A 24054-nucleotide genomic window follows, 5' to 3' on the forward strand; every position below is an offset into this window, starting at 1 on the left:
AGCTCGGCGGCGGCGAGGGCGCTGCGCGGCGCGGTGAGGGGCGCGCAGGTAGGCGCGGCTGGAGCGGAGCCGGAGCAGCGCTGCCAACTCCCCCGCCGCGGCCCCGCATTGACCCCGGCCCGGGGCTGCGGAGAGGTGAGAGGTGACGCTGTTAGCCAGCGCAGACCTGGCCCTTTTAAAGCCACAGCTAATCAGTCCTTTACTAAATTAAAATATAGGAACCAGAGGGGAAGCAATTTCGATGTAAGGAATTACCGTGCGCGCTCCCAGAACGAAATAGTATTGAAATGAGGACGGTGCTCTCTGCGACGGACAGATTTGTCACCCAGGAGCAGTTGGGCTAAGATAAACTATAAAATTATACATCCGCTGCATAGATCCCATAGACCCGCACGCGTGGGAGATTACGCATCCTGCACGTACACAATAATAAAATAAGGATATGGAGCTGTTAAAAAACTTCAGCCCCATAAGCTATACAGCGGGGTGATTGTTACAGGGCAGCGGGCGCTGGGTGGTTAATTGCCCACCTAGCTAAAGGCTCAGAGATTCATTATAATGTGGGAAGAAATTAAAGCGGAAAAAAAGTGATACATTTTCCTGTCAATTCATTTGTCTTCGATTTCAAGTTATTCTTTAACCTCTGTAAGAAATAGGAACTAACTGTGAGAGGGGTGTGTGTACGCGTGTGCATATGCACTACAGCCATACAGTACCTACGCCTGTGTTTGTGATGTACAAATATGTGTGATCTGAGCACATGAATTGGCTCACAAACAGTGGAAAATGGTGACAGTTCCATTTTTCCTCTTTAATTAGGAAATATTCCTTGATTGTCTTGGCGCCCATTACTTTCTAATAACTCCATAGAACCAGGAGAAGAAGAATAAATGTCTACTGCAAGTAATCTGCTATAAAGCAATTATTTTACTAGGATAATATGCAATTGCAAGTACAACACCATAGTGGCCACGAATGAGACACAAAGGTAAAAAATAAAGGCTACTAGAGTGATAATATTTGAGAGTACAGGCAATTCAATGGGTCCCAGTAAGAAATATCTAGCCTTGGTAACGTAGCTCTGTTACAGCTAGATTGTAAAGAAACTTTCCCTTTTCATCTGTTTCAGGCAGCAAAATGCTGGGTTTAGAAGACTGCGAGCCAGTTTCCTGCATACTACTATAATTAATTTGCGTGCGGAGATCAAAGATCCGAGGGCGAAGGAAATAATTGATTCTGCCAGAAAACGCTTCCCTGGCGCAGCCCACGGTCAGCCGCCACCCACGGCAGGTAAGCTGCTGCGTGAAACTATTTTTAACTGAACAAAAGCCTAAGCAAACATCTGACGTCAGGGTGCAGCGTTCCCGGGGAAAGGGGGGGCTGGCAGCGGTGCGTGGTGCCGGGCTGCCCGTCCCATCCCGCCCGTGGCCCGGCCCGGCCTCCCCCGCTGCCTGCGGAGCGCGGCGGCCTCGGGGAGGGGCTGTCCTGCCCTCCGCCGGGACCGGGCTGAGGCTGCGGGGGTAGCCCAGAGGTGACAGAGAGCAGGCACGGCGCCCATCGGGGAAGGCCAGTGACACCACTCCGGCTGACGCTGGTCTGTAACTTCTGCGTGTGGTTGTAAAAACTAGATGCTGCTTTTATCCCCGAGGAGCTTGCTGTGTTTACCTGCAAGGCACCCAAGCACTCGGGCACTCGGCGGGCGAGCACCGCTCCTGGCGGCGGCCGTGCGGCACCAGCGGGCTCGGGGCACGCCCCCAGCCTCCCGCATCGTCGCGGCCCAAACTTCGACTCTGATGTGAGCGTGAATAAACACGAGAAACGCTTTGAAGTTGGGCGGGCAGGACAAGCGCTGGGCTCGCTGTGCCATCAGCCACAAGGGGTGGCCGGCCGCCGCTCTCCGCCCGGCTGGCCCTGGCGCAGAGGGGGATCCCCCCGGGAGCCTGTCGCCCCCCTGGGCCGGCGGGGAGAGCTCTGACCCTCACCTCTCTCTGGTGGCCGGCAACTTGAGGAAGCCTCTAACCGGCCGGCTTTTGTCCCTGTTTGAAACACTCATCCTTTGCTTTCCCTCCCTCGCCCCCAGCGGCCGCACCGAGCCGCCTGGCCGGGGGTGCCCGCTCCGCTCCGGCCGGTGCCTGCGCTCGGTTCTTCCTTACAAGGGCGCCTGCGGCCGAGCTGGGGGGAGGAGGAGGAGGAGGAGGAGGAAGGGTAGGGGGGCGGTCACCGCGGCGGAGGAGCCTTTCCCGGAGGGGGCGGCGGGCAGTTGCAGAGTCCCTGCACGCACAAAACACCGCAACCCCCGGGCGACCTGTCAGCTCCGCCGCCCCCCCGGCTCCCCGCCTCGCCTCTCGCCAGAGTCAACACAGAGCTGCGATCCATTTGGGCGATTTAGTTAAAATAAATAAACCCGCGAAGATTCACTAGCGAGCGATGCATCATCGACCCGGAGGTTTATTAAGAGGGTCGTTTACAGCCGCCGCTGCAGCCCCGGCTCCGTCGGAGAGGGGGAGGCCGGGCGGCGGTGTTGGGGGAAGGCTGCGGCAGCCCGGGTCGCCCTCAGTCCTCCACAGCAGCCCCCGGCAGGGCCCCGGTCCCCCACCGGACCCCCTCCCTGTCCCTGCTCGTCCCCTGTCCCCACAGAGCCCGCGAGGAGGGGGAAGCGGCCCGCCCGACGGCTGCTGCAGAGCAGTGGTACTCATTTCCCTGTGTGCTTGAGGGAGGGAGAAGGGGGTCGGGAGACATTGTTGTCGGTGGCGATTGTTAACCCAAATAATAATAATAATAAAGAAAAATCGTTACAGCTGGGCGCTGGCTGAATATGGCAATTACTATTATGGCCAATCACGATTACAAATAATTATCCTGAAAGCAGGGAGGGTTCAGCTGCCAAGGTGTTTTGAATAATCGCTTCAAAATGAACAGCAAAATATTAGGTTCCCACACAGGGACGATCGCAAACTTTCAGTTGCAGCAGTATATAACGGAGATCTTATCACGGGTGCGCTCGTTTACTTGTGAAGCTCCAATTTCTCACCTCTTACAGATCCAGTGCTGCTCTGTTCCCCCAGCACCCTGCACGGTGGCCCTCGCAGAGTGCCCATCCTCCTCCCCTGTACCCTGAACGCAGCCGGTGGCCAAACACCTTCCCGAGGTGCTCGAGTCCCTCCATCTTCGATAAAAATGAAGCGGACTACGAGGGATGACATGGGTCCAGGCTGAAACTCCACACGCTGTATTTATTTCGTGCAGTTCGATGCAGGCCCTCTCATTTCAGCTGTTTGAAACGATGTGTCACTAGGAAGAGGTCACAGGTGACTGGCAAGTTCAACCTACTTAGCTCAATTATCCAAGTTTCATTTTCAAATTGTGTTCAATTTGATCTTCCTGCTTCCCTCCAAATTATCTCAGAGGAAAAAAAATCAAATGAAAGCAGACAATTTAAGCCAAATCCTGTATACCATTATTTATATGCAAAACCATTTTTGTGATATATACTCCCCTTAATGACTATGGAATGCCAGATCTTTCCAAGCGAATTTACAAACCTAGCCATCAAATTATTTCAAAGGCAGGCCTATTAGGGACAAAAATAATTATGAACTTTCAGGAGCTTTGTAAAAACATAAGTTTCTGAATGTTGTCTCTTTAAATTTTTCTTAAGTTTGTTTTTAGTTTAAGCCTGGAGGCACAGTAGAGAGATATGCAGAGTCTAATAAGGAAGTTGGAAAATAATGTGCTGTAATCCAGTGCCGAGCTACTTCTCCATAAAATATGGATAAGGAATCAATTCATAAGCACAAATATCTACTAAGATAGAGTTTTAACAAACATTTCACATGAGCATTCTTATATGCATTATTAAGTAGATAACAAAAGTGCTTCAAATCAAGCCCTATACAGTCACATCTGGAAATGGTCTTTTCTGTCTAATTTTCTTTTTTTTCCTCTCAAAAAAGGTTAGAAGAAAAACTAGTCTGCCCCCTTGTATATTAATTGTTACCATCAGCTTTTAATCAGCAACATGTATAGTTAGATTTACAGAATCCATTCCATGTTGCCCCTTTAGAGAACAGTAAAATGAAGATAGTATCTTTATTTACAGAATCTGATGTTAAAACCAGACCCGCACACAAGCAGCATATACATTGCTCTATGCATATAGACAGGCGTGTAGATACATAGACACAACACACTTATACATGGAAACGAGTCATGACCATGTGTTGGAAAACATAATAAAAAGTATCTGTGCATTTCACCACATCCTGAGTCAGACATCATCAGATAAGAAGCAACCTAGGGAAAACTAGTTTATAATCAGACACAGCCAATTTCTGAAAGCATTGGATCCATAGCAAGCTTTGCTGTATGATGCTTAAGCAGAATTTTAAAGGAAGCATTTCAGGATTTTTAGTCAAGTAAAGCATTAGTATGAAAGAAAAAAGGATAAATAAACTCCCCTCAGGTTGAAAAGAGTTGATACAGTTTTGATTATTTTTTTTCCTAATGTATAAGAGTATTTTTTTAAAATATATAATTAATGGAATTACATTCTGAGGACGAAGATAAAAGAATATCTAAGATCTACTACTATTACTTTTTTTTTAAAAGTAAATATTATATTTTCCTTTGAAAGCAAAGGCAAGCGAAGTATTTTCCAAATAGAAAGAGCAAAACCTATTTAGAAGAAAAACCATAAGCAATTTTTTTTTTAATACTCTGGAGTTTTCTGAACAACTCTGATGTACTCACATTCTTATCACAACTATTTTCTTTTTACTATTGTAAGTGGATATTCAAGCTAAATTGATGCTTTATGTATATCCTGTCTCAATTTGTAGTACTCTATTCTCTGTAAGGAGATAATTTGAAAAAAAAATACAAAAAAGAAGAAGTGATACCACTGACAACAATTTACTTAAATTCACAAACCTTGAAATTGATGCATCTCCTATCAATCATAGTCAGAAGCCACAGCAAAACATATCCAACATTTGTATATCAAAACTGGGACTAAAAAAACCCTGTTTTGTTCAATTTAAATGTCCTTCAACATGTTGTCATTTTATACACTGATATTACTGGGGGATTTTTACTATGGGTTGGCTTTCTTCTGTCAAACATGCAAGACAGTAACCTTGCAAAATTAAAGTGCATGCCATTATACTGCACAGATGTTTGTTCTCACTCAGTTACTGACAATGAAATACTTATTAAATAATAATAAGGTGATATTGACTTCTCTATTCTGTCGATATGAAGATCTGTTGATCTGTGAGGTTAATATTGATGAGGCAGAGTGAGGTAAACATTTCACCAGGCGGGCAAATAAATTCCTATACTGGCATAAGAAATACATCCCCCCCCCAGAAGCTAATCCTATTTTGTATTGGTATATGAGCACCAATTCAACCTATCAGCATGCACAAGCTACTGCTGAAGTAAATCTTTGATGTTACTTTCAGGAAACATATTCAAAAAATGTCCATCATAGGTATTTAGAACCAAGCTCAAACAATGCCAAGCACTCAGGGTCTTCAGTCATTCTGCATGTTCTGTTGCCAATGGCACATTTCCTTTAAGTATTACTGTGAGGCTCCATGTGCAACCTCAATAAAGAGATTCTTGTTTGAGTCAGAGAAATGAGAGAAATGCTTTTTTTTTTTTAATAGGATGAGCTCTCTCTGTCAAAATATTATTTTTATTTGTTGTTCCATCAAAACGTTTCTGGAAGTTCCCTCTCTTTACCCTCTGCCACAGAACACAATATTGTACACATTTTGAACAATACAAAGAGCCATTTAACTTGATGGGTCTGGCAGAAGAAGCTGCTTTCTTATTCATTATTATCTTTAGATTTTCCTTCATTCTGTTCAAGGGAAGCTTAGAGCTGCTCTTTATAGAAGAATATTTCATCAGTCAGGTAGGTCTCATACTTTGACAGCATTATTTCAGCATGTTATTTTTAATGTATGGTGCTTAAACAAGTACAGAGAATCCATGTAACTTGCTTCTGGGCTTTTGGATAGAAATTAAAATGATGTGACCTAATATGCAAGAAAATAAGGGGCCATATGTTTTTCCATACTATTGCCAAAAGAAGCTCTTGTCAATTTTTCCCCTTTTGGTTATTAATTAGGGCCTCAATCCTGCCCTTTCGTTTGCAGAAGTAAAACACAGGTGTGAAGCAACTCTGCCTGTCTCTTTGCCAGAGAAGACAACTCTGCCTTGTCAACAGTGTGACTGTTGACAGGGGAAGAGCTCAGTCACATAGAGCTTACTGTGAGGCAGCAGCATAAAACTCAAAACATTACTTTGCTCTTACCAGAGATCACAGCCTGGTTTCTGGGGCAGAAGAGCCATTTTCACAGCCTCCTCCCTCTTGCCTGTCTGTAGCAGAACTGCTGTGCCTCGGCAGGGAAAGCTGGGCAAGGACTTGGCACCTTCTCTGCATTATGGTGACATCTTGTTGGTTGGACAGTGTCGGAAAAACCACATTCTTGCTATTTGTGCTACTTCTCTTCTGAAGGTGCTAGGCTGGCCATCTGCTGCTCCTTCCAGGGATCACTTAGGGGTCTAATACCTTTTATTTTGTTGTTTGTAAAATGTGATGACTTATGTCTGAGAAAGGTAACAACAACATTTCTTTTTTGACTTCATGCTTTCTTGTTCTCCCCAGCGCATGCTCAGCAGAACTCTGTTGCTGGGTTTTTTGCACCTCAGGCCATGATGCTGTTTGAAGACTCCTGTCTCTGAAAATTCCTGCATTCACCCAAGTCTCTGTTAAAGACAGTGGGATTTTGTGCACTTGTGTTTTGCCACGCTCTCTGCTTTTGTCTGTTTTTTAGATCTTTTTATCCTTGTATTTCTTGAGGAACTTTCTCCTACAATTATCTGAACTATTTCCCAATATCTGTGTAATGATAGTCAGATGGCAGAGCATCTGGGAGCAATGCTTTCATTCATGGGTACCTTGTTTTCTACCATGTGGTTGGATGGTCTTAAAAAAATTCTTTCTAGCACACATGTCAAGTAATCTGGTAATAAAATCCTCAGAATAAGAAACATTTCAAGCTTTAATTCACACTGAGATTTTCTGAAAGTTTGCTAACATTTTCAAAAAACCCCTTTAGGCAGTTTAGAGGTGTAGTTTTTGGTAACTTCAGTACTCTGGGTCAGGGTTCCACATGTACAATATAAGAACTAGACTAGGGTCTTGTGGTGCAGCATATCTTTGCTTGTATTTATCTGAAACAACCTAGGTTTTGCAGATCTTGGGTATGTTAAAGGATCCAGCAAAAAGTTTAATTCTTTTAGTAATAACTACATTTGAGAAATATTATTGTATAGATTCAGTGCATGCCTTTGCAAGGGCAAGGTATATTCTCTGTAAAGTTCTCCTTAATATTTCAAGCTCATTCTTCTCTGTGGCTTCAAGGCTGGAGATTCTGTACTCATGTTTCTTATGTGGCAATAAGGATATTGAAGGAACAACTATTCTGCTTGTGAATTAAGCTGAATAAGAGAGGAAATTCATAGTGACTGGGGGCTCCCATCTCTAGTCATGTGCTTCACAGCACAGATTGCAAGAGAAGGAATAGGCAGCAAACTGTGTAAAATGAGCACAGGTAATTCCAACGCTGTGAAAACACTCCTGCCTTGAGAGCACTAGCAATGAAAAGGTTACAAGAAAGGGGTAATAAAAATATCAAAAGAAACCAAATAGAGATAGGTTTCTTTGCAAGTAGAGAAGCCACTTTCTAAGATGGTGGCCTTATATACAAGTACATTTGTCTTCCAGACCCACGGCTGTTGATTACAATTCTGATGCCACTGGAGGGGTTATGGTTTTGTTGAGTTTCTGGATCTCAATTGCACTGTCAAGGGGTCATTCTTTCTGGTAATAAGGTAGCAAGTGACCCCTGGGAGAGAAGGAAAACAATTGACTCTTGAAAGCAGAAACATATACTGAAGTCTAGAGTAGATTTCTGGCAGTGGCCCAGGTCTTTTCTCATAGCATTTGTCATTGTAGCAATGAAAAAATTGTGGGAGCTCTACAGGCGGCCAAAAAAGGAAAACAGAGCACAACAACAACAAAACAGCTAGATGTAATTTATTTTGGAATTATATTTTAGAGCAGGTTGTTTTTTATTTGTCACAATGTTGCTTCACTTGTTAAAGATGTGGATCCTATTAGATAGAAATCTGTTGCTTATTTTAAAGCAAATGATTATCAAATGACGACACTTCAAAACATTTTTTGCTTTAATTTGAAGTCATTTGAGTTTGAAACATATGCCTTTGCTAAATGCAGAATATTTTGTTGTCAAAACCAGACAACTTCATTTTGTGTCCACTGCTTGTAACTATTGCTGATCTGGATGTCACTGACAATATTAGTCTTGGCAATAAATCTTATCAGATGCTTTATTATTATTGTTATTATTGCTATTGTTACTGTTGTTGTTACTATGATTAGTGAGTAAAATGGTCTCACAATATGATTATACTTAACCAGAAAATGCAATATTGCATTTGATTTGCTCTCGAAATATTATTCCACTTTGTATAACTGGATAAAGCTCACTTCCAAGAAATAATTTAAGCTGAGGTCTGCGTGCAAAGGTTTTCCACATCTTTCTGAAAGCTGGCTTCACTATTTCACAGACAATGTTACCATGTTGTTTTACTTTGTTCTAGTAGAAGCATACAAAAACTGTGCATGCATACATGAAGTACATGTACCCCCACACAAACACCACTGACACACATGATTTATATTATACTTGCAAGATTTTAATGTGGAGTTCAAATTTACTACAAGCCCCAGGACTGCAGCCTCCATACATGGATTCATCCCGTCATTTAACTGAAGTACATAAGGTGGGATTGTAGAAGCTTCAGTCTTCCTTTGTTGTCACTGGAGAAAGGCAGGCACACCCAGAGACTCTACTCTTAAGGTACTTGCCTTTCTTCATTGGCCGTAGAGCAAGTCTAGAGCAAAACTACTAATTTGGAACAAATGACTGAAGTTGATTGCAAGGAATCATTGCTGACACACGCAAAGCGACATGTCTTCTGCTGTCATCTGTATATGCTGGGCTGAAAAAGATCTTTCAATTTAGAATCTAAAATACCTCATATAGATAATCATGTGAAGACTTACACAGAAACAAACTGAACAAAGCTTGGTATTTATGCTTTTTCATTTTAGTTGTCTAAAAGTCAGACGTCTGTACTGATCACCTTCTTTTACTCTGCAGTCCACTTAACTCATTTGTCTTAACTTATTTGTTTTAGATTAAATACGCTGAGGAGAAGGATCCTGAGATAAATGTATGGTAGGTGAGATATGGTGGTAAGGGTGCATTAATTACAGAAAAAATTTAGATGCCTAAATTAGAAGAGGTGCCCTTTGGATTAGGATTTTAGGTGCTTAGCGATACCTTTTGAGAAAACTAAGCAAAGAAAAATGAAATGAAATTTTTGCTAAGGGATTTGTGTCACAACATGCAGAGAAGGAGGCATTTGCGTATCTACACTAAAAAAATAGTTGTATTATTGCCTGGTAAAATCCTGACAACCCCCTGCCTTGTCACATTAGGAAAAATGGGAAGAACAAAGAACATCTTGAAGAAGCCCTAATCTCTCACCACACAGAGTACTATGCAACAGACTGGAAGAGAGAAAGGTGTTATTCGCTGAGTAGGATGAGAGAGGCTGGCTGCGAAAATGACTTTTCTTCATGACCCTATCTGGGCACAGGAAAATTAGTTATAGATAGTTTCACCTTAACTTCTCTGTTTCTCCCTCCTCGTGTTCCCTGCCAGGAAATAGCAATAGGTTTGTATATATATGTATTTCAATATCCAAGAGAATGACAGATTTATCTTGTTTATCTCTTTCTCAACACAGCTCATGGAAAATAATTTTCATACAACTATGTTGTCTCATGTTTTATTCCATCACAAAAGCAAATTCTAAAAACTCTAGTGTGATTAAAATTACTAATCTACATTCATTCTGAAGACCCTTCCTCTACTATTTTTTTAGCTAAGATTAATTGTGATGTCTGATGTTACAATTCTTGTAAAGGCGAACTTCTGTCCCAAGCAGATTATTTTAACTGGAATTTGTACATATTTATAATTACATTTATAATTTAGAATCCTAGAATGTACTATTTGCTTAAAGCATAGGAAAGTAACTTTCAGGTCTTTTAATTTAGAGTAGCTGTTGTTGAAGGAGCTGCAAGTTTATTTACTCATTATGCACAATTCTCAACAGGTAATATTAAAAACAGTACCTTTCTGTCCAGAATAACAGTAGCAGAAAAACAAAAATCAAATGCTAATGTTAGCCATAAGATAAACTAACTGGTGACATGCTCTATTGTGTGCTGAAGCTCTGTCAGCTTGTCAAGAGGAATTAGTTCTCAGGCAAGGTATTTATAGCAACATAAGACTGGAAGGCATCACCAGGGTCACAGAATCATTGTAATAGAAGAGAATTTGTTAAATAACGTTCCTTCATGATCCTATGAAAATTTTCCCCTTAGCTTCTCTCAAACTCCCTGCTGGTCCATTTTTACAGCAAAGCCGGCATTCAGCTTTTCCTGACCACAGGATCAAGATTTACTGGCCAGACACTGAAGCAATTTAACACCTCTAGGTGTATTGGTTCACCCTGACCTACATCCTGGTTCTTGTGTGTGACTGTCAGAGCAAAGAAGGGTGAATACTCACTGCTCCTTTCTGAAAATCAAGAAATGTACCAGAAGGAATAACAATTCTTCCTGGATATTGAAGCTAATCAAGAAATGCCTTGCAGTAGGATAAACAAAGTACAACTACAGCACAGATCCACATTCAATGGACATAGTTTAGTAACTGAGAGCAAGGCCTGCTCTTCTGTCCTTATCTCTTATAACGAGGCTTTCAAGCTTTTGAAGCAGCTGGTGTCCAGATAATTTAGATATTTGCAGGCAGAATTGCACACAGAAGTGAGGAGGAATCTATTGCAAAGGCCTGAGCAACTGAGGTCTGCCCCTCACAAGGTAGGCAGCTGTTTTCAGCAGGATCTGCAGCTTTTGGGTGGACTTACTGGGCCAGTATCCTTCCTCCTGCAAAGCTATTAAAGTGAGGGGAATTACATATGGGATGAACTTGGCTCTTTAGGTGTGGGAAAAACCATTTCCAGTACTGACATATGGATATTAGCACTTCTTTATGCAGGGCTTACAGACAGGCTTTAGGAATGTTTACAAGGTGGGAAGGACAATGAAAAAACATGTAAAATCATTTCATCCTGATTCATCTTTGGAAGGAACTGTGCATGTGGATCACTCTCTTTCCAGCTGGCTGTGTCTGTCAGAACCTTTTTCCAAAATCTCAACCTCATAGCCCTCCTACACTGAGGAATTTGGGCTCTGTCCAAGAGAGGTCTGGGAAGAACGTATATATTTCCTCTGCACTCCCACAGGCTTCTTATTCTTGGGGACTAAGGCTAACACTGCTGAAAAGTCCATGTGAAGCAAGAGCTGTTATGAAATAGGACTGAGCCAAATCCTCCTGTCATCCCTCTGTACAGATGGACTGTGGGCATTGCCCTGAGTCTCGGATCCAGAGCCCTCAGTCCTTTCCTGGCAATCCAAGGATGGAGACTGTACCCCACCTGCAGAAGAACTTTAGGAAGACCAAGCCAGTTGCTCTTATTAGCCCTGGTATCTCTATCCAGAGTGATAATGCATCTCCTGAGTCCATTTAAATTAAAATAACAAACTGAACCAAGCACTGTATTTTTATATCCAGTGGGCTAGCTGTGTTTCAAGGCTGCAGAATCTGAAGTGCAAGTGGAGTTACACAGCTGGCCAAACCAATAGCTTTCTCTCATGGATGCCACAGCATCAACACTCCATCCACTGGACAATGACCACTGGAGGAGCTGACCACACCACAGCCCTGGTCCCTGGGTACACCTCATTTAACACTTATTTGCTTTCTCCATTGTGGGATCCCTGCATTCCAGAAGGCTGCTGTAGTGGCAAGGGAGAGTAACCTTATTTTACACTGCCTACCTTTGTAAATGGGGGGCTTTAGCCATGTCTGTAATATAATATCATCTATAATATAATGTAATATAATATGTAATATCATATATCCAGGTGTAGGGTGTGGAAAACTCTTAACTATTAATGATACAAAGTCCTCAGTCAAAAGTGAGTTTAGCTTTGACAAAGAGGTGCAAACCATTTCACTTCCTGTCATAGAAGAATTTGGCCACACACTCTCAAAGTTTTGTCCCAGTCAGTTTCAGTGTCTGAGGCATAAAAAACATTTGGATATATGAGAACAATTGCAAACTGCTGTTCCTTTCAGCATTCATATCTTTCTGGTGCTGTTTGATTTAATGATTTTCTGCTAATGCATCTTCAGATACACGTTTGGAAGAGATGGGGAACTGCTTGGCTTGAATCTTGAAAGTCAAATATCAAGATGAAACCAGCATGAAAGTGCTTAATTTAATTATCTGTATGCTGAATGTATTTCAGAAGAGGGTGAAAAAGGTATTTCTGAAACAGCACCAAGGAGCTGTTGAGCTGAGTGATCATCTGTGAGTTAGGGCTCAGAGGTTTTATGTCTCATTTGGCCACTGACACCTGAATAAACTTGGCTACATCATTAGACTATTTTTGAACAAATCTTCCCTTAAATAACACTAATCATTACAGTCCTTACATGGTCCTGAAAATTCATTAATGTTCAATGAGACAGTGGGATAAAATGTATTAGATATGTGAAAAGTGGATACTTATTCTGAAGGAAACTTTTAAAAAAGGTAAACTCCTGAAATTCAAACACTATTTTGATTCTGAAAAGAACTCCAAGGCCAGACCTCAGGTAAGAGCAGACCTCGTGTTTATTTACATTTATATACAGGAACCTACACAAAGATAAGGGCGTAGGAAGTAACATCTGTAAGTGTGATTATTCCAACCACCTCTGTTAAAAGTGAGAGAGACGAGAAAGGACGGAATGGTGTTTCACAGCACAAAAAACGCTAACTCATGACTTCTATTTCCTTCCAAAACAAGTCACCAGTGGAAAACTTCCCCATTACAATTCAGCCAAGGTCACTGAGACCCTCTGTGATGTGCTGAGCAGGACCAACTTGTACAAGTCAACAGTGTTTGAGGCAGAATTACCTTGTGTGTAAAATATGCAAAAAGTGAATGTAAGTTACAGCTTTGGGGAATGCCTGTGGAACACAGCAAGAAACGAAAAATTCTTCATTGCCTTTAAGCTGGTAGGACATGAAGCTTATTCAGAGAATTCCTTTTTTATTTTCTTTGTCCCTGCTTCCCTATACTCCTTATGCTGTTTCCCACTTCTGTCTTGGCGTAGGCCTCTTCCTGGAAACAGCAGTTTTCGGAAGACACTAAAAATTCTGAGGATAAACTTCATTAATCTAATTTTAATTAAGAATAAGCAAACCCTTGAGATGCATACAGTGTAAGGGGTAGCAAAAATGCAACATACACTTTACACTAAAAGCAACAGAGGCTGGAATCCAGAAAAGAAACACATCTTGCAGATGACAACAATGGCACTTTAGAATTTCCTTTTGAACATATTTACACATTTTCATAACCCTTTGTTCTATCTTCATAGTCTCAAATCTTATGGCTCTTTTTCTCAGAGATACTAGATATCTACTTTCAAGCAGCATGTAGGGACTGTGGAATTTTGTTCAGCTTGATATGAAGAACCTGTATGGCAACCCTTCTATTGTTGCTTTTTTTACCTCCAGATGTTCAACTGCCTGTGAGAGTACTCAAGGAAACCTAGTTATGCTCTGTTCCAATACTGAATCAGTTTAATTGAAAAAATATCATATGATGTGTACAGTAAGGGAATTTAAAATTAACTCCCTAGCATATTCATGTTTAAATACAATGGCTTTTATTTCTAATAGGACATAATACAGTGACTGTAAATGATTCTTACTAAAAAAATAGTGAATTTAATATGCATATCAGTGTATTGTGGGAGCCAAGCACACGCAACAGAGTGTACCATATAACAGAGAGGACAGCAGGCCGAACTGTCGCCCACCTGAAGCCCAACCCCAGCCACTTTGTTCTTTCAGAAATGGTTTCATTCTCATGCTCATGGAAACATACACTAGCAAGAGCAACCTGATGTTACGAAGTAACTTGTCATGCCTGATGGATGCTGAGGACTAGCTGGAGTTACATGGCAGTAAAACCTCTGTGCTAAGCACACCTCTGCATAGATAGACACAGTGCAAGCTCATTGCAAAGCTTATGGGGCTACTGCCACCGCCTTTGTTGTTCTGCTTGTGTAGCACAGAATTATGCTGATAAATACCCAGATAGGACAGATATAAATTTGATGGATGAATTACTGTTTTCTTTAATAATCTATATTGAAATGTTAAATTTTGTTCTGCATTTATCATGCTCTTCTAGTGTGTATTGGCAATAGACTCACTCATTGTTCTAAATGGCTGTAAATTGCTGTCAGGTTCACAGCACCCAGGGCCTTTGTGCGTTGGTTTTATTGAAAGCAGGTCTACTACCGCCTGCTTTTTAACCTGGAAGATTTAAGAAAAAAGAAGAATCTATTCCTTTTAGCTCAGGAGGTTTCTAAGCTGCAGAAAGCATTAGGGGTTGTAGCGAAAGATGTTTTATATACTGTGCTGTATAGTAAGCTTCTGTTCCTATGCTTTTCCCCTCACATATACTCCATTAGCCACTCAGAGAGAGGCTGAACTAAATAGCTCTTTGCTCTGGCTGAAGAGGGCTTTATTTATGGACTCCCTTTATTCTTAGTTATTGCAGCAACCCTTGGGCTTGATTCTATAAAATGCTAGCTCAGGGCAAACTCCCCCCAGTACCATCAGGGCAGCAATTAAGCAATTAACACATGAACGTTTGCGGCTCTCAGCAGAGGGTTGATACCATGCAGACCTCAGTTCTTACGGAGAAGGACTTTTACAAGGAAGTATCATTCCTCCCTGCAGCAGCAGTAAATAGCTGGAAGTGCAGCAGGCAATTGGCTTTAAAGGTCAAGAGAAAATCCCACCCAGGCTTCCAGCTGGCAGGCAGCTTTCAGTGAAGCTCAGCTCCAAGGTGAGCAAGCACAACCTGTGTGAGTGGGGTGGCCAACATCCACCACTTGTGTCCTGGGGCTTGGCAGGGGAGTGCACGTGCTTCAGTGGGGGATCCCTCATTTGCTCTTACTTCTACAGAGACATTTCAAAGGGTGTCCCTGCCTGGGCTTTGGGTAAACCATTTGGAGAGCCTCTTGCAGCGGTAAGCTAGAATATTTATCTGGGCTAGTCTAAAGGAAGCCTCTTTACTGCAGCACTCATGGAAACTTATGATACCACACTCTTAGTATTCACCAAACCAGAAAAATAAAGAAAATATCTTTGTGAGCCAAATTAAAAGGGTTTTTCTTTTTCATACTTGGCTTAGGGTGTGCATTTATATGCTGAAAATGAACTTGTTTTGCTGTTGCTAATTAGCTCCTTATAACTTTAGATAGAAATACCCTTTTGAAAAGACTTAGCTTGAAGCATATTACTATGTTTCACTGATACCTTCAGCTCTTTGTTTTTCCTTAAGTTTGTGGAGACAATAAATTGGGAATCAGTCCATTGCTTGTGATTTGCAACTCTAATAAAGCCTGGTGGGTACACAGCTTTCTTCTGTGGCCATGATTATTCTGGCTTGTGATTGTTAATGAACATTTTAAAGTACACCAATGACACTTTGCTTTCTAAAGAACAATTTGAATTCCTAGAATGATCAACAAATCCTTTTCTTTAAATAAAAGTCTAGTACAAGTTTGTCAGAAGACATAAAATCTTATATTTGTACTAATACAGTAGTGCATCTAGCAGTGTTTCTGGTTTAGCTAATATTAAAGATTAATCATCTATCTGCTGTGCTTTTCTTGCAGCATAGTAATATTCTCAAAATAATAATTATAGCATCATTTGTTTACTAAAGTATGGGCATAGCATTTGGAGGATTTGTAAACCCATTTTTCCTTTTTTTTTTCCTTTTCCAAAAAGTATTGGAATACTGGAGAAATTGAATTAAAACATGTCAATTGAAATTATGCTTAGTTTATTTCAGCAGTGTGGTGTATACTAAATATAATTCTTTAGAGAGAATTGAATTTATATTTTACATTTTTGAAATTAATAAATGTATATATTGTGTATTTCTAATTCTTCGGGTTACATGGGAAATACCTGCTCACTCATTTTGAAAATAAGAGGGATATAGAAAAAAAAAAAGACTGGAGACAATGGAAGACTTCCAGTAACTCACCTTTGGAACGGATCTAGTATTCTGGCTGGAAATGAAATATGCTCTCACTTCCAGTGCTGGGAGGCTAATTTTTTGTGGCTTTCTATAATGCCAGTACTTAAATTAAATATTATTCTTTGAGATCTAGTGAAAGCAAGGTTGTTGGTTTTGGCTGCCAGCTCCCATAGTACAGTCTCTCTTTCCCATTAACACTGACTTGTCCTTCTCCACATTGAATCCTATGCACTGTTCTTACTTTGATGCTGCATCTCAGTTTTGTGGAATGCTTTTTGAACAGAAGTTTTTCAATATGTAAGCTTACAGTCCCAAAGAGTAGTCAGACGCTCTGTTGTATTATTGCATGCATTTAATTTTTAGTTTCTGGTTGGATCCAAGTAAAATATCCATACATTTCTCTGGCAAAATGAACTCGCAATTCCTGAGTAGTGTCTGCATGTGTCTGTTTATTGTCCCAGTTTATTTGGGTCTTCCATAAAGATAGCAAAACTGTGTTTTCTTCTGAAGTCCCATAATTTTTCTTTTTCTTTTATTTTCTTTCATTTTCTTTCTTTTTTTTTCTTTTCTCTTTTTGTTTTTGTCTTTTAAATTATTTCTTCACTGTCTGCAGGATGATTTTTGTCTAAAGATAGCTGATCACCCATGCGCTCAGGCAGTTGTTTAGATTGCTAGAGTATGGAAGGTCATCAGTTCCCATGAGTGGAAAATTTGTTCTGGATTCTAGAATTTTAAGGAATACCTGGCTATTATATGGTTTTAGTTGGTTTGAGTAACTGATGTCTTGGACTGCTCTTGCCCTTGTTGGTGTGTCTGCAGCCATGAGACTATGGACTGTCTGCCCCATCATGTGCTTGTCACAAAGCAACAGGACAAACTTTCCATCCTCAAGTGAACTGAAAAAAGGTATTTACAGTAGGCAGGAGCTTGTTTTGCTTCAATGCATCTTTTTTTTCAGTTGTTAAAGCACTCAGATAAGGTTTAATATTTTTCAAAGTTCATGCTGAGCACTTGAAAACATGACCATCTAACTTTCTTCAGGTTACGCAACAAAAACCTGAAGTCTCTACACATCCCTCTGTCTTACTGTTGAAAAATCCAGCTATTAGTTTTAAATTGCTTCTGTGCTTAATTTTTAGGGATAGTTATAAATGTCCTAAATATTTGCCAGTGCAAAAGATTCTGGAAATTCTCTGACAGTGACGTACTGGGAGGTTGGAATGCTTGCATTTAGAAATTAGGCTGCTCAGTTAAGCTTCTCAGGTGGATAGAGGGATTGCTTCAGCCACTTGAAAAGCTTGTCCTATAGCATAAAAATGTACAAGGTAGCTGAAAGTGTCATGGCTCCAGAATTTTGTACTGCTCAGTCTGCAAACTGGTGGGGTGATTGGTTCATTTTAATATCTGGTGCAACCGATGTGGTGGTTGCATGGATGTTTTCTTATCCAGTGGTCAGGTGTCATCCTTGGCTATTGCTGCTGGTGGGGATAATTGTGTGCAAAGGAGCAAATGAAGGAAGGGGGTCCTTGCTGCACTGACCAGCTGCATTTCGGGGAGCACCCACAATAGCCCTTCATGCCTTTCTTGTTTGCATTTAACTCAGAGATCATTGAAGGGTTTTGGCTTGTAAATCAACTGCTCTGGAGACTGTTATTGACTCTCCCTGAGTCAGAGGCATGGAAGTCAATACCTGGCCACTTGTGTTACTGCACCAGGATCCTGTGTTGGTGTTTATGTCACTTGTACTCCTATGGTAATGCACAGCGGCAGCCTCAAGCACTGAAACACGAAAGCAGGATGTTTATATGGGAAATGGTGTTACATGGAAAAGAAAGCTGTGGATAATTGTGAGCTCTTCTACAAGAAAGCATGACATTAATGACCAGACAACCAAGAGCTCTCTGATTGTCATAACTATAACTTTTATTTATAGGAACATAACTGAACTTATTGAAATTGCTATAAAATATACTAAACTCACTTTAATGCTGGATAGTTTTTTTTTAACTCTCTTCTCTCAGTTGCAACAATTAGTTGCTATCTGCTATATGTATTGTCTACATGTTTGAGAAAGTTGAGAAACCTTTGTTTCAAGATGCATTTAAGAAGTTTAGGCAAAAAAATGTCATCAATGGTCTTAATTGACTGAAAGCAAAAAATTACAAAAGGTGTTGCATCTGCATGTCTTTTTTGTTACTCAAAATTTTTTGTGAGCTTATTTTTATAATTGACTTGCTCAGAAAATAACTTGTTCCATACTTAACTTGCTCTGCCTTAGCAGAAGCATGACCCACAGCATGGAAAATCATTAGTGAGGAAGGTGGTGGTGTGTTGATGTAGGAAGAGCTTTAGGAGGAGGGGAACTGAGAGGCCTACTGTTCACCATTGCAAACAGGGAAACTGCTAGTGCATCCTGAAACCGGGTATTTCTTGCATCTCTAGGGATGAGGAAGAGTTATACTGCTGAACTACTGAACTCCTTAGGGGAGAACTTGTCTGCAGGGATTAATGATGGTTTTAAACTGTAGTAAGAATTTAAATTGGTAGGCTTCATTTACATTGGTTTTATATATTTTTTTCTTTTCTGTTTTTTTATTACGAATTGACAAAAAGAAATTCAAAAACCAAAAATCAATCACCAAAAAGGACACAGGACAAACATGGAAATTAAGCATCTATACGTTTTGTCCCTTTCTGCCCCCTCAGAGTACTCCCAGTGGCATGTGTCCAGGCATTTTCAAAGCTAGGCTTTAGAGTATTTCTGAACTCTATTGTACATTAGTCTCTGCATCTATAAATTGACTCTAGGGTCATTTAGGGGATAACTTGGCTTTAAATACAGGGTTGCACTAATATGTCTGTTGGCCCTCACCCATCCATTTGAATTGGCTGAAGTCCAGCTGGAATAGAGGAGAGTTGTTTAAGACACCCATTCTTCATAATGTTACATTATCATATCTTGTCTCGCACTTCCCAAAGAAAAGGCCAGAGTGGGATTGGTGTAATGGAACAGACCTCTTCCAGCGCTGGGGAAGTGGCCTTACATCAGGATATAGTGTGTAGGGCAGAGTGTGGCCCAAACTCTGGCCTGCCCAAGGAAAATACAGATGCAAAGGAAATAGTAATTTTTATGAAGGCTGCTCAGCCACACGTAACACTTTAGGTCAAATTGCTATGCCAGTTTATTTTTATGAGTCATTTAGTGGAAACATATACTTATCTCCAGTTTAAAGATATGAAAGAGAAAGTAATTTGCTAATAACGTTTTTGGGTTATTTGCAGGGACAAAGATAAGAAATAAAGAGCAATTGTATTTTGACCCACAAGTAACTCCAACTTTCAGATGTCTCTTGTACTCTCTGAATCTGAAAAGGAATTTCCTTACAGACAGAAGAATGATTATATTTTTTGTAGTCTGTCTGTAAGATGAACAGGGCACCTACTTTTATCAGTTTTCACAGTGAGTAAAAAAATTTTCAGAATGTTTGCCAGCTAAGTTATCTTGTGTGGCAGAGCCTAACCCTGCAAAGATTTTACTTTGAATGTTTTAGGATTTTTAAGCATACATATAGACAAAAATATGTACATTTGTTCATTCCTTTATTTAAACAAAGGGAAAAATTGTGTCCATGAAGGCTCTGGGCTTGAATTTTTATTTTTTTTAATTGAAGATTCCAGTGGTTCAGGCATCTGTATAACAGGCTTGTCTGTGCTATACTGCAGAGAAATCTTCCTCTTTGACCTACTGGGTGTTTCTTTTCTGAGGGAGGAAAGGAATTCTTTCCATGTTAAAGAAGTTCAGTCTCCTCCTGTCACTGATTGCCTCTGTTGCTTAGTTGAGCCCAATTATATGCAATGGCTTTTCAAGGTTTCAGCTGTGAAGAAGGCATGTGTGCAAATGATATCAATAAAATAACAGGATTTGCATACACAGGAGCAGAACACATGCTACTGCTTTGAAGATTTACTGTGTGAGGTACACTTAATGTTTGGTAGGACAGCTGTTGACACTGCCACTTTTATATTGCTCCTGTTTAGTTCTTCTGGCTGCCATAGGCAGAGGCAAAAGAAAAAGGCAGTGCTAGCTGTTCCTGCAGGAGTAATAGCAGCTCTTAACAGAAGAAGAGTAATTACCTTTGTCTGGTTTCTCCCTGCTCGAAAATCTAATGAAATAGAGATGACCATTGGCTTGATACCTGATAGATACAGAAATCCTCTTGCTTTTACTAAATCTGTGGCTTGTTATGTAAGACACCCTTTGCTCACAAGCTGAACTCGCATCTTAATTTTGAAAAAAAAAATCCATTACTGATGGGTAGATCTCCTGAGCACATCTGACAGCTTTCAAGCTAGTGGTATTTGGCAAGGCCTTTTAAAGTTATAGGAGATTTATAGCTCAAGAGATTCCATAGCAGTGGGTTCAGATCCGATCCCTGTCTCCCAGCTTCTGCTCTGGGGGCAGTGTCAGGAGCTGTCTGTATACCAGAAGGAGCTGTTCTAGGAGGAGTGGCTGCGTTTGGCAATAGAAGCCCCCGTTAGCAGCCGGAAGCATTGGTGCTGAAAAGCAATCGCTGGTGTCAAGAACTTTGCTAGCTAAGCACTGCAGCTGGTGGCAATAAATAGCATTCTAATAAAGGAGGATGTTCAACCCGTGACATAAGCGAATACTGTTTCAACCACAAAAAGTAATTTACGGTGCTGCATATGTCTGAAATGGATTTTTGCCGATACATTTTAAAATAAAAATGCTAGGATTTCAATGGAGGGAAAGATCTGCATTTTAAATCAAAATGAAATTGAAAGATCAATAAAAAGTGTGCTGCTTTTTTAAGTACGCAATGATACATAACATCTTAAGGATGTGTACTGTCACAAAGCACAATTACCTCCATTCCTAAAAATGAAAGATGCTGTTTTCTGACTGTGAATGTTCTCTATATTGCATCAAACCTAATAACTTCCCATGTCAGTGATAATCCTCCCAAACATTTAGACAGAACCATCATCATCTTCTCATAAGAATGCCAAAATGATCATTCAGAAAGTAGCAAATAACAATATGTTCGTATTGCATAAACATAATTCCTGAAAAAAAATCAGCTCCAGGCTGCTCAATGAGGAGAAAAACGAGCGGTAGCAAAGTCATTAGACTCATTGGGCCTGTTACTGTTGAGTCCACTGCAGCAAGCAAGTTATTAGTTTTGACATAACCAGTGGTTTATTTGAACATATGCTTCTGCTCTTTGGTGTACATTCCATTTGTGCCACATGTGACTTCTCTTACATAATTACTGTGAAACACAGCAATGTTACATATTGTATCATCTCCCACTGGGATGGGCTGTGTGGACAAGAAAAACTGTCCTTTAAATTTATTACTGCTGGCTAGTTTGGGATGCTTTTGGGGTGCATGGAAGAAAGTGTAGTTTTGGTTTTGGGTGAGCATAGGCTGTCAGGTTAAATGAGTGGATAGGTTGCTCTGAAAGGCATTTTATACAGCAGTTTGTTTTGAATCACAAGGGTTGTGTGTGCAAGCACATAAAATGATAAACTGGTTGAATGTTACTGTCAAAATGCTTTGTATTGGAATGTGAAGCATAGTGTACACATTAGAAATTCATTGAGAAAACATATCTTTTGTATTATTCTTTTGCGTGTGTTTATTAATTCTCCAGTTTCATTTTAGGAAGAAACAGGCCTGCCTGTTTTAAGAGACGGCTGATACCCATTTATCAGCCATACAGCTCTGTACTCAAGTTGATTCCCACCCCAGCCCCTTCTCCCTCCCCCTGTAAATGGTTTCTGCTGTCATTTAGGAGTTAAAGAGCCAGATTCTCAGCTGGTGCACATCAGCACTGCTATCCTGAAATAAATAGGCATAACTTCACTGGAGTCACTGAAACCTAAGCTCAGACTCTTGGGTTTTACTGTCCTTGAGTGCAGTGTTTTAAGGCTTATAATACACACTTCTGTGACACTTTGTTATGGTATAAACAAACAATATGCTTCTGATTTGAATTATAATCTCATTCACCCAGAAACCAATAGAGCTTTGCTTATTTATCCCAGCTGAGAAGATAGCCCAAAGGCTTTTCATGTTGTATGATAAAGTCATGGGCTGTGATTCCAGCAGCACCCCCTCACCCCACCTCCCCCCCCATATAAACAAGGAGGCAAAAGGAGGCAGCCCCACTACTGCTGGTGCAATTACTCAGATGTGAACCAGTTGTTCAGAGAATTCTGGATTTAAATCAGTGCCACAATATTCATTCTGTAGTGAAGTTATGTGTCTGCTAAGGATTTAGTCAGTGCAGACAGAAAGCAAGAGTCTGAATTCAGGTACTGGTATGAAGAGTTGGGCAGAAATTTGGGAGCAATTAAAGGATGGAACACCTACCAAAAATGTTGAATTGAACACTTCCTGTAAACTCTGTGTGCAGCCACAACACACTTTGATTCTGAGTAACATTTAAACTTGGGATGGAATCCAGCTGCAAAGCCTGGATCTAGATCTGAATTCCCACAAGTTCAAGGTTGCTGTGATCAGTGGAGTTTATTTGGGTCTGTATCTAAGTGCGGAAATTTTAAGGTAACTTCAATCAGATGTTCTTGAGATCTACTGGGATAATATTGCAATAAAAGCTGAAATTAAACATATCTGGTTTTGTGTAGGATTTTATTAGTATTCCGGTTTAAGGTTAAAATAGTGCACTTGTGCAGTCAGCCTATGCCAATAAATTAAAACAGGGGAGTTTGTAAATTATTTAAAATAACGGTTTACACATTTTTCCAAAGCAATAGAAGTACAGAAAGTTCATCTGAATTCTCAAGGCGGTGCATGTGGTGAACATTAGTTTTTGCTTTCTTCCTTACTTTTTTTTTTTTTTAGGTTGACTAAAGCTTTCTTTTTCTTCACAAATACTGTACTGGTAACTGAAGATACCTTTCACATGTGTATAACATCAGGGATAGCAACACCAAAGATATAAGGAACTTCCTTAGGTGGAGGGTATAGTAGCAAGGAAACGTAACCCTGCGTATTCAGATGTCCATAGTGGTATGTTCTTTCCAAACTGCAAGTCATATCAAATGAAGGAACATGGCCTGGCAAGAATTGAGAACTGGAGAAAGAAAAGAATGTAGTATTTACTTAAATTCAAAACAAAACTAAAAACAAAAAACCCAGTTACTTCTTCTAAGTTTAGCCCATAATATGTCATTCAGTATGATGATCAAAATATGATGATCCTATATCTGATCAAAATCAGATATAGGAATATGAGAGATATCAGTTGTATCACTTCGCAATTTTTGTCAACAAGAAACAAAAATAATCAATGATACCCTTGTTCTCTTTTGCTACCCCTTTTCTTCAGTTCAGTCAGGTTGGTGATTATCTAGGAAGTGCCTGCAGTGATAATTCTGATAGAAACTCCAGCTCATGTTTTTTGGCTGGTAAGAAGGCATTGATAAAAAAATGCCAGGTAAAGGAGGCAAAGCTGAGAGGAAAATGAAGGCTGCCTAGAGGGTTGAGGTTTGTCGGTGCTGTATTCCTCTGGCACGGCTGGAGCACCCTGCTGAATGCTGTGGGTTAGCCTCACATTGCCTGGTAATGCTGAGAAGTTATCTCCTGCCTGGACACTCTCTTTGGGGCTTTGGAAAAGCATCTTTACTCAGGGCAGAGAAGTGGGAGAACA

The 24054-nt window shown here is 40.6% G+C and overlaps 1 long non-coding RNA gene across 1 annotated transcript; it reads left to right on the forward strand.

The window, feature by feature from the left end:
- LOC115904821 lies at nucleotides 1–4686 on the forward strand. The gene is made up of 3 exons (XR_004060809.1): nucleotides 1–135; nucleotides 1130–1290; nucleotides 3041–4686. It is a non-coding gene; the product is annotated as an uncharacterized LOC115904821 (long non-coding RNA).
- Nucleotides 4687–24054: the final 19368 nt, after the last annotated feature.

Source organism: Camarhynchus parvulus, chromosome 5, assembly GCF_901933205.1.
Source record: "Camarhynchus parvulus chromosome 5, STF_HiC, whole genome shotgun sequence".
Lineage (NCBI taxonomy): Eukaryota > Metazoa > Chordata > Aves > Passeriformes > Thraupidae > Camarhynchus > Camarhynchus parvulus.